We start from the raw sequence: 8,238 nt of genomic DNA, 5'->3' as shown, positions 1-8,238 counted from the left end.
AACCAAATCATAAACGAGTTTGGTTATAATTTTTTATTCAACAAAATTTGTAGTCCAGGTATGAAAATAGAGTATGTTCCCCTATATTTTAGTCTGCACAAACTTTTCACCCTGAATCTCAAAACTGCGAATCAAACAAAGGGGTTATAACCTTAATACTAAAACGAACATTGTAATGAGATATTAATCATTTGTCAATGAAGTTGATCAGTTATTTAGCTTGAACCCAAAAAAAAAGCCAAAACTCAAATCCAAACATTTTAAATCTACTTCAACCAGCTTATTGCTTCAATCCATTTAACAATTGCATACACAACATGAACATTCGTGTGAGTCCTTATTCTCGAGCCACGACCACCACTTGTTTCCCAACATTTTTGCCCGAAAACAACCCAACCAAAGTGGCAGGTGCACTCTCGAGTCCCTCTGCAACGTCTTCTATGTAATGTATACTTCCTTGTTTTATAAGTGGTATAATCATTTCCATATACTTTGGATACAAGTGATAGTGATCACTCACAATGAAACCTTGTATGCGCAAACGTTTTATTATTATGTGAAAGATATTACGCACCCCGTTCCCTTGCTCGTTGATTTGTGAGATCATCCCACAAGCTGAAATACGACCATTTAATCTCATGTTTAAGAGTACCGCGTCCAACATTTTTCCACCAACGTTCTCACAGTATATATCAATCCCCTCAGGGAAGTACCTGATGTAAAACGGTAGAAGTCATATTATGTATCACAAAGTAACTTATAATGACTAATAGTTTTTTTCCCAAAAAACAGAGGACATAGAGATTGAGTAACAGGTCAAAACGGGTAATCTTTTCTGTATGTAGTTTGAGTTGGGTTGACCCAAAACGCTTCTTATCCTAAGTTTTATTAAGAAAATTAGTAAATCAACTATTAAAAAATTGCTAAACCAACAATAATCTGACAATTTCCTTTTAATACTCGTAATATACATTTTAGACAACTTTTGACCCGTTTTCTTTTCAACCCATTTCATCGTCATCACTAAGTCGGAACTAACCTCTTCAGAGTTGCATCTAAATCTTGCTCTTCCTTGTAATTAAAAGCCTCATCAAATCCAAATTTATCTTTTAGGAGATCAACCTTGATTAATGACGTACGTACACATAGATAAGCAATTTTTGGATAAATATAAATCATTATTCTTGGAATGTTATCAAAAATATTTAAGGTAATAGGTACAGAGGAATTCAATAGTTCATAAGTAGAAACTAAAATTCTAGAAACAACAACCTTTTCTTTTGTTCCAGCACTTCCAACAACGTAGCATCCTGACAGCTTTGCAAACTGTCCAACGAGCTGACCAACTGCACCTGAAGCTATAGACACAAAGACATACTCTCCTTTCTTTGGAGAACAAATCTCATAGAATCCAACATATGCAGTCATACCCGGCATACCTAAAAAAGAATTCAAAAGTATAACATTTGAAGAATGTAGAGGTGGCAAAATGGGCGGGTTGGGTGAGATGTCAAAAATGGTGTGTTCTTAATTCTTATATATAGGTGAAAACAGATCGGGTTGACCCGGATTACTTTTTAACCGTACTACATGTTACTGTTCCAAGTATCTTGCTTTAGTGTGCCAAGTATCATGTTTCATGCATAAAAAATGCACCTATAATATAAATTTTTACGATTTCATATTTGTCTCACACACCAATCAATGTTGTAAAAAATTTTGATTACTCCCATTTAATCCCCGATTACTCTTTTAAACAAATAGAACATTCCGATTTCAAAAATCGGTTTAATTAATCGACGGTTGATGAGTCTAAATCGAATTTGTCTGTCAAAGTCAAATTTGACCAACAATATAATATAAATTTAAACTAGAATTTTACAGCTTTTAAATAAATAAACAATTATGTTTATGCTTTAGACAATTATATTAAAGTTTATGTTTATGGGTTTCTTCATTAATTTGCACATATAATTTTGTAAATTATTATTTAAATGTATTTAAAGTCAAGTGTCATTGATCCCTAAGTTGTCTATTACTCCTCCAAAATCTCGGCCGAGTACTCTCGGAGTAATGAGTTTTGCAACCTTGACACCAATACATACATATAGAAAGTATGTATAGTAATAAAAAAAAGAAAATAAACATCTACACCAAAATCATTTTTGATGAAAAACATACCAAGAATTCCTGTATAGTAGTTTAATCTTGAACAAACTTTCGGGATCGTTAATAACGCTGTATTCCTCCCATCCAGTCAGTCCCCAAACTAAGTCGTCTTTCTTGAAGTTTTTATGTCCAGAATCAAAGATTTTAGCTACTCCTAATCCTGTTATATGCTGCAAAAATGGTAATTAAAAATTACATCAAAACACAAGCTTTAGGGTGAAGGAATCGACGTATATATACATACCGAACCAGGAGTGAAGGAATCGATGTATGTTCCTTTTATGTTGTTCATTCGACCACGCATGTAAGGATCACACGATAGATAAAGGTTTTTAACAAGAACAACTTCATTAGAACCTTCTGGAAGCTTTAGGGTGTGTTAAAATACAATGCAAATTTGATATTATAAAATATGGAATTAGTAGATGTATATATGTAAAATATCTAGATATTAATATGTATAAGAAAATATCTAGATATTAGAAAATGAAAGAAAAATCTAGAAAAGAAAAATATAGATATTTTGTATAGAAATATCTAGATATTAATTTATCCATGGAAATATCTAGTTTCTAGAAACTTCCATGGAGTAGTATAAATATGGGTGAGAATTTCATTTGTGTGTAAGTTGTGAGAGTTGTGAGAAAGTAAGAAAAGTGTGAGTTCGAGAAGAGAAAACTTGTAAGTAATATTGTAATTGTATTTTGTATTAATAAAAGTGTTCTTTGTTAAGTTTCCCGGTTAAGCCTTAGTTCGTGTTTAAGTTCTTAGTGCACTTGTGTTATTTTTATTATATGGTCGGCTCTGCCGTCTAAGTGATATATGGTCGGTTATACCGCCTGAATGATATATGGTCGACACTGTCGCCTAAGTATTATTGTGCACTAAGGATTCATAAAATTAAAGGCTAACCAACGTCAAAGTGTTGGTGTAGTGAGTGAGTATAACCTAGGTCCTCTATAGTGGGTGTGTTGGGCTCGTCAAAGCTTCCAACAATTGGTATCAGAGCGGGTCATTCGGGACCATTGCTAGTGGAGGTACTCATCGGTAAACGTTGGACGTTTACATCGACTTGTTTTCACCAAGGCTCTAAGGGAGATTCTGTCGGAGCACAGTTAGGAAATGTGAAAGCTCATCGGTCTGGGACCAAGCTTATTAGACGTTGGACATCATGATGGCAGATCTTGCAAGTACGAGCAGTGGAATCAAGAGTCTCAATAACCACAACTATGGTTATTGGCCGACTTGCATAGAATCCTACCTACAAGGACATGATTTATGGGAAATAGTTGCTGGCAGTGACACAACGCCTTCACCGAAAGAAAATGCCGAAGCCTTGAGAAAATGGAACATCAAGGCCGGGAAGACTTTATTTATATTGAAGACTACAATCGAGGAGGATCTATTGGAGCACATCCGTGACGAGAAAACACCAAAGGCAGCTTGGGAAACTTTTGAAAAATTATTTTCAAAGAAGAATGAAGCACGCCTCCAGCTCTTGGAAAATGAGCTCGCGGGTATCTCACAAGGAAGTCTGTCTATTTCTCAGTATTTCACCAAGGTGAAATCTATCTGCCGTGAGATATCTCAACTTGCTCCTGAAGAGAAAGTGAGTGAAGCAAGGATGAAGAGAATTATCATCCACGGCCTAAGATCCGAGTATAATGGATTTATAGCCGCTGTGAGAGGATGGCCTGCTCAACCATCATTAATAGAGCTGGAGAATTTATTGGCTAACCAAGAGGCATTAGCCAAGAAGATGAATGAAGTGAGCATAAAAGGCGAAGAAGAAGCACTCTTCACCAATAAGAAGAAAACTATGTCTCGAAGATAAGAAGTGACAAAAGAAAGACATACATATGGAGGCAAAAGTCATCTAAAACCAAAAAGTAATGCTTCAGGGGGAGCTCAACAAGGAAGAAGAGATCATCGCCAACAATACGGGGAAAATGATAAGAGAAAGAATGGTGACTGCTTCAATTGTGGCAAGAAGGGTCATTTTGCTCGAGATTGTAGATTCCCCAGAAGGCGAACTTTCGAAGGAAATGTGGCCGCCGTAAGAGATGAGAAGAAAGAGGTCACATACGAAGCATCCATTAATCAGGAAACTTGGGATGCAGAAGCAGGACTCTCCGTTGAAGCTGACACGGATGATCAAGCTCTGGCAGCAACCTTAAAGTCAAAAATAAACTACAAAGATGATTGGATCATCGATTCTGGGTGCTCAAATCATATGACCAATGATGAGACGAAGCTGCAAGAAATGGAGGATTACAAAGGAAAGAGAGTCGTGTTAACAGCCAACAATTCAAGGTTGTCTATTTCTCACATTGGAAAAACAATAATTCCAAGTGAAGGCAACTCTCATAAGCTCCAACTCGAGAAGGTGTATCTTGTCCCTGGCCTAAAGAAGAATTTACTATCAGTACCACAATTGACAGCAGAAGGGAATTATGTGCTCTTTGGACCAGAAGATGTATCCGTATTTAAGAGAGTGAAGGTGGTTGGCAATCCAATTATGCAAGGAAGAAAAATAGAGTCGGTCTATGTACTATCTGCTGAAACAGCATATGTGAATAAGACTCGAAAAAATGAGACGGCTAATCTTTGGCATGAACGTCTTGGGCATGTGGGCTACAACAAGTTAAAGGAGATGATGGTAAAACACATAGTAAATGGGCTTTCTCAAATTGATATCCGAACAGATACAATATGTGCTGGATGTCAATTTGGAAAAGCTCACCAATTGCCATTCAAGAAGTCACAACATCAGTCCAAGACACCACTAGAGCTTATACACTCGGATGTCTTCAGCCCAGTGAAACAAACATCACTTGGAGGCATGAAGTATATGGTGACATTCATTGATGACTTCTCAAGGTATGTGTGGGTTTACTTCATGAAGGAAAAGTCGGAGACTTTTCAGAAGTTTAAAGAATTTAAGAAGAAGATAGAAAGTGAGCTCAATAATAAGATTAGGTGCTTACGCACAGATAATGGAGGAGAATATTTATCGAGTGAGTTCAATATCTATCTTGAGAAGCACAAGATTAGAAGACAATTACCTTGTCCCAATACTCCACAACAGAATGGAGTCGCAGAACGCAAGAATCGTCACCTTGCCGAAACTTGTAGAAGTATGCTTCATGGTAAGAATGTGCCAGGAAGATTTTGGCCTGAATGTATGAGAACTGCATCATACGTGATAAATAGGCTTCCACAAACAAAGTTGGGGCATATTTCACCGTATGAAAGATTGTGGAAGATCAAGCCAACCGTCAACCATCTCAAGGTTTTTGGATGTGTATGCTACGTCTTCGTGCCAGATCATCTAAGAAGCAAATTTGATAAAAAGGCAATTCGGTGCATTTTTGTCGGTTATGATGAATCAAGAAAAGGATGGAGATGTTGTGATCCAAATACTGGAAAGTGTCATACTTCAAGAAATGTGGTATTTGATGAAGCTTCTTCATGGTGGTCACCTCAAAAGATAGAGCTTCCAGAATCTCATGGATTAGAAGAAGGTCCAGAAGAAAAAGAAGAGCCTAAAGAGCAGATATTGGATCCAATAAAAGAAGGAGAAGGGTCGTACTCTAAGGAAAAGAGTCCATGGAAAACTGGTGTACATCAATCTATATTCGAGGAGGTTCGTCCAAGCCAAAAGGAAGTCGAGGAGCATGCACAAGAATTAAGGAGATCAACAAGGCCGAGACAACCTAATTCAAAGTATGCCAATGCTGCTCATGTGGATGAATCAATACCTATTGAGCCTTCTACTTATGAAGAAGCAGCGCAAAGTCAAGATTGGCAGAAAGCAATGGAAGAAGAAATTAATGCACTAAAAGAAAACCAGACATGGAGTTTAGTTCCAAAGCCAAAAGATGTAAAACCAATATCTTGTAAATGGGTTTACAAGGTGAAGACTCGATCAAATGGCTCCATTGAAAGGTATAAAGCTCGACTTGTTGTTAGAGGTTTTTCTCAACAATATGGGCTGGATTATGAAGAAACGTTTAGTCCAGTGGCGAAGATCACAACAATTCGAGCTCTACTAGCTTTAGCCGCTAGCAAATCTTGGAAGCTGTGGCAGATGGATGTCAAGAACGCTTTCTTATATGGAGAACTTGACAAAGACATTTATATGGAGCAACCAAAAGGCTTTGAGAACAAGTTCCATCCTAACCATGTCTGCAAATTAAAGAAAGCACTATAAGGCTTGAAGCAGGCTCCAAGAGCTTGGTACGGGAAGATTGGCGAGTTCTTGGTACAAAGTGGTTTCACAGTTGCTCCTTTAGATTCTAGTTTATTTGTGAAACAAGATCAAGGAAAACTAGCCATAGTGCTAGTATATGTGGATGACTTAATCATCACGGGAGATCACTATGAGGAGATCCAAAGAACAAGAGAAAATCTGTCTATCAGATTTCATATGAAGGAGCTTGGAGAACTCAAACATTTTCTTGGACTCGAAATAGAGCAGAAAAGAGAAGGATTATTTCTGGGACAACAGAAATATGCGCGAGATCTTTTACAAAAGTACGGAATGCTTAATTGCAAACCTATCTCAACTCCGATGGATCCGAATACAAAACTACTAGCAGTTGAAGGAAAAAGTCTTCAAGATGTTACCATGTATCGAAAGATGGTCGGAAGTCTTATTTATCTCACACTAAGCCGGCCAGACATATCTTATACAGTTGGAGTGGTTAGTCGATACATGAGCAATCCGAAGAAGCCTCACCTTGATGTTGTACGATGCTTCTTAAGGTATGTTAAAGGAACTATTAACTTTGGCATTTTATACAGGAAAATAAAAGAATGTCATGTGATTGGATATTATGACGCCGATTACGCTGGAGACTATGATACACGACGGTCAACAACTGAATACATGTTTAGTCTTGGATCGGGAGTAATATCATGGTGTAGTAAGAGACAACCAACAGTATCCTTATCAAGCACTGAAGCAGAATATCGATCGGCAACATCAGCAACACAAGAAATTACTTGGTTGAAGCAACTAATGGAAGATCTTCACCAACCAACTGATTATCAAGTAAAGCTTTTCTGCGATAACCTATCAGCTATACGACTAGCAGAGAATCCAGTCTTTCATGCAAGAACAAAACATATAGAAGTGCACTATCATTATGTTCGCGAGAAGGTCCTTGAAGGGAAAATCACGATGATGCTAACAAAGACAGATGAACAGGTTGCAGATATATTCACCAAGAGCCTAAGTAAACCGAAGTTTACAAAATTCAGAGAAGCACTTGGAATGGTCTGCAAGATGTCGTTGGAAGAAAATTTGCATTGGGTGATGGTGGCAGAATAATTAACAACCATGTCTGATTCCTTCGAGAACCCATTAACGTAATCCTTGAATACTATCTGTTTGTTGTTCACTTTTTCCATTTTCTGTGAGCTGCGATAGGAAGGATATTGAACGATGAAGTCGACTGAACTTGAACATTGAATGTTGTAAGCTTATTTATAATGAATGGCTAGTAATACAGAATTTAGTTACATGCCATAGCCTATTAGCCCATATATATGTGATGGACAAAACTATGCATGTGTTATGAACAGGAGGCTAAAATGAAAGTGAATATAACAACAATGTTAGGCCACTCCCTATCGTAACTAAATTATTCATCCTCTTAATCTTCCACATCAGCGCCACATCAACACCAATATCCTATAACTAACTCATAATTAAACACTCCCTATAATGGCTAAAACAATACTCCTCTTAATATACAACGTACAAGCAATAAAGCATCAAGTCCAACAAGAAAAAGCCACTGGACCCACAATTCCTATAACTAAACTTAAAACTTCCGTTAAATCCATGGTAAATGCGGGTAACTAAAGCGGGTAATGAGTCCGTGCCTATGGTTAGTTACGGGTAATGACGGGTAATGTGCGGGTAACAGACGGGTAACTAACGATAGGGGGTGGTCTTAGGACAACTAAAGATACTTTGCAGTCTCTGTTACAGCTGGTTTTTAGTTCATACAATATTGTCAAAAAATACTCCTTTGTTTATTGTTTTTTTATTTTTTTATT

General features: G+C 37.2%; 1 pseudogene; it reads right to left on the bottom strand.

Moving 5' to 3' along the window:
• Window positions 1-337: 337 nt before the first annotated feature.
• LOC139843367 (2-alkenal reductase (NADP(+)-dependent)-like) lies at window positions 338-7,584 on the bottom strand (annotated as a pseudogene).
• Between the last annotated feature and the right edge of the window lie 654 nt (window positions 7,585-8,238).

This window comes from Rutidosis leptorrhynchoides, chromosome 4, assembly GCF_046630445.1.
Source record: "Rutidosis leptorrhynchoides isolate AG116_Rl617_1_P2 chromosome 4, CSIRO_AGI_Rlap_v1, whole genome shotgun sequence".
Taxonomy (NCBI): Eukaryota; Viridiplantae; Streptophyta; class Magnoliopsida; order Asterales; family Asteraceae; genus Rutidosis; species Rutidosis leptorrhynchoides.
Note: the sequence above shows the minus strand (reverse complement) of the source record. Positions and strands in the feature narration are given on the sequence as shown.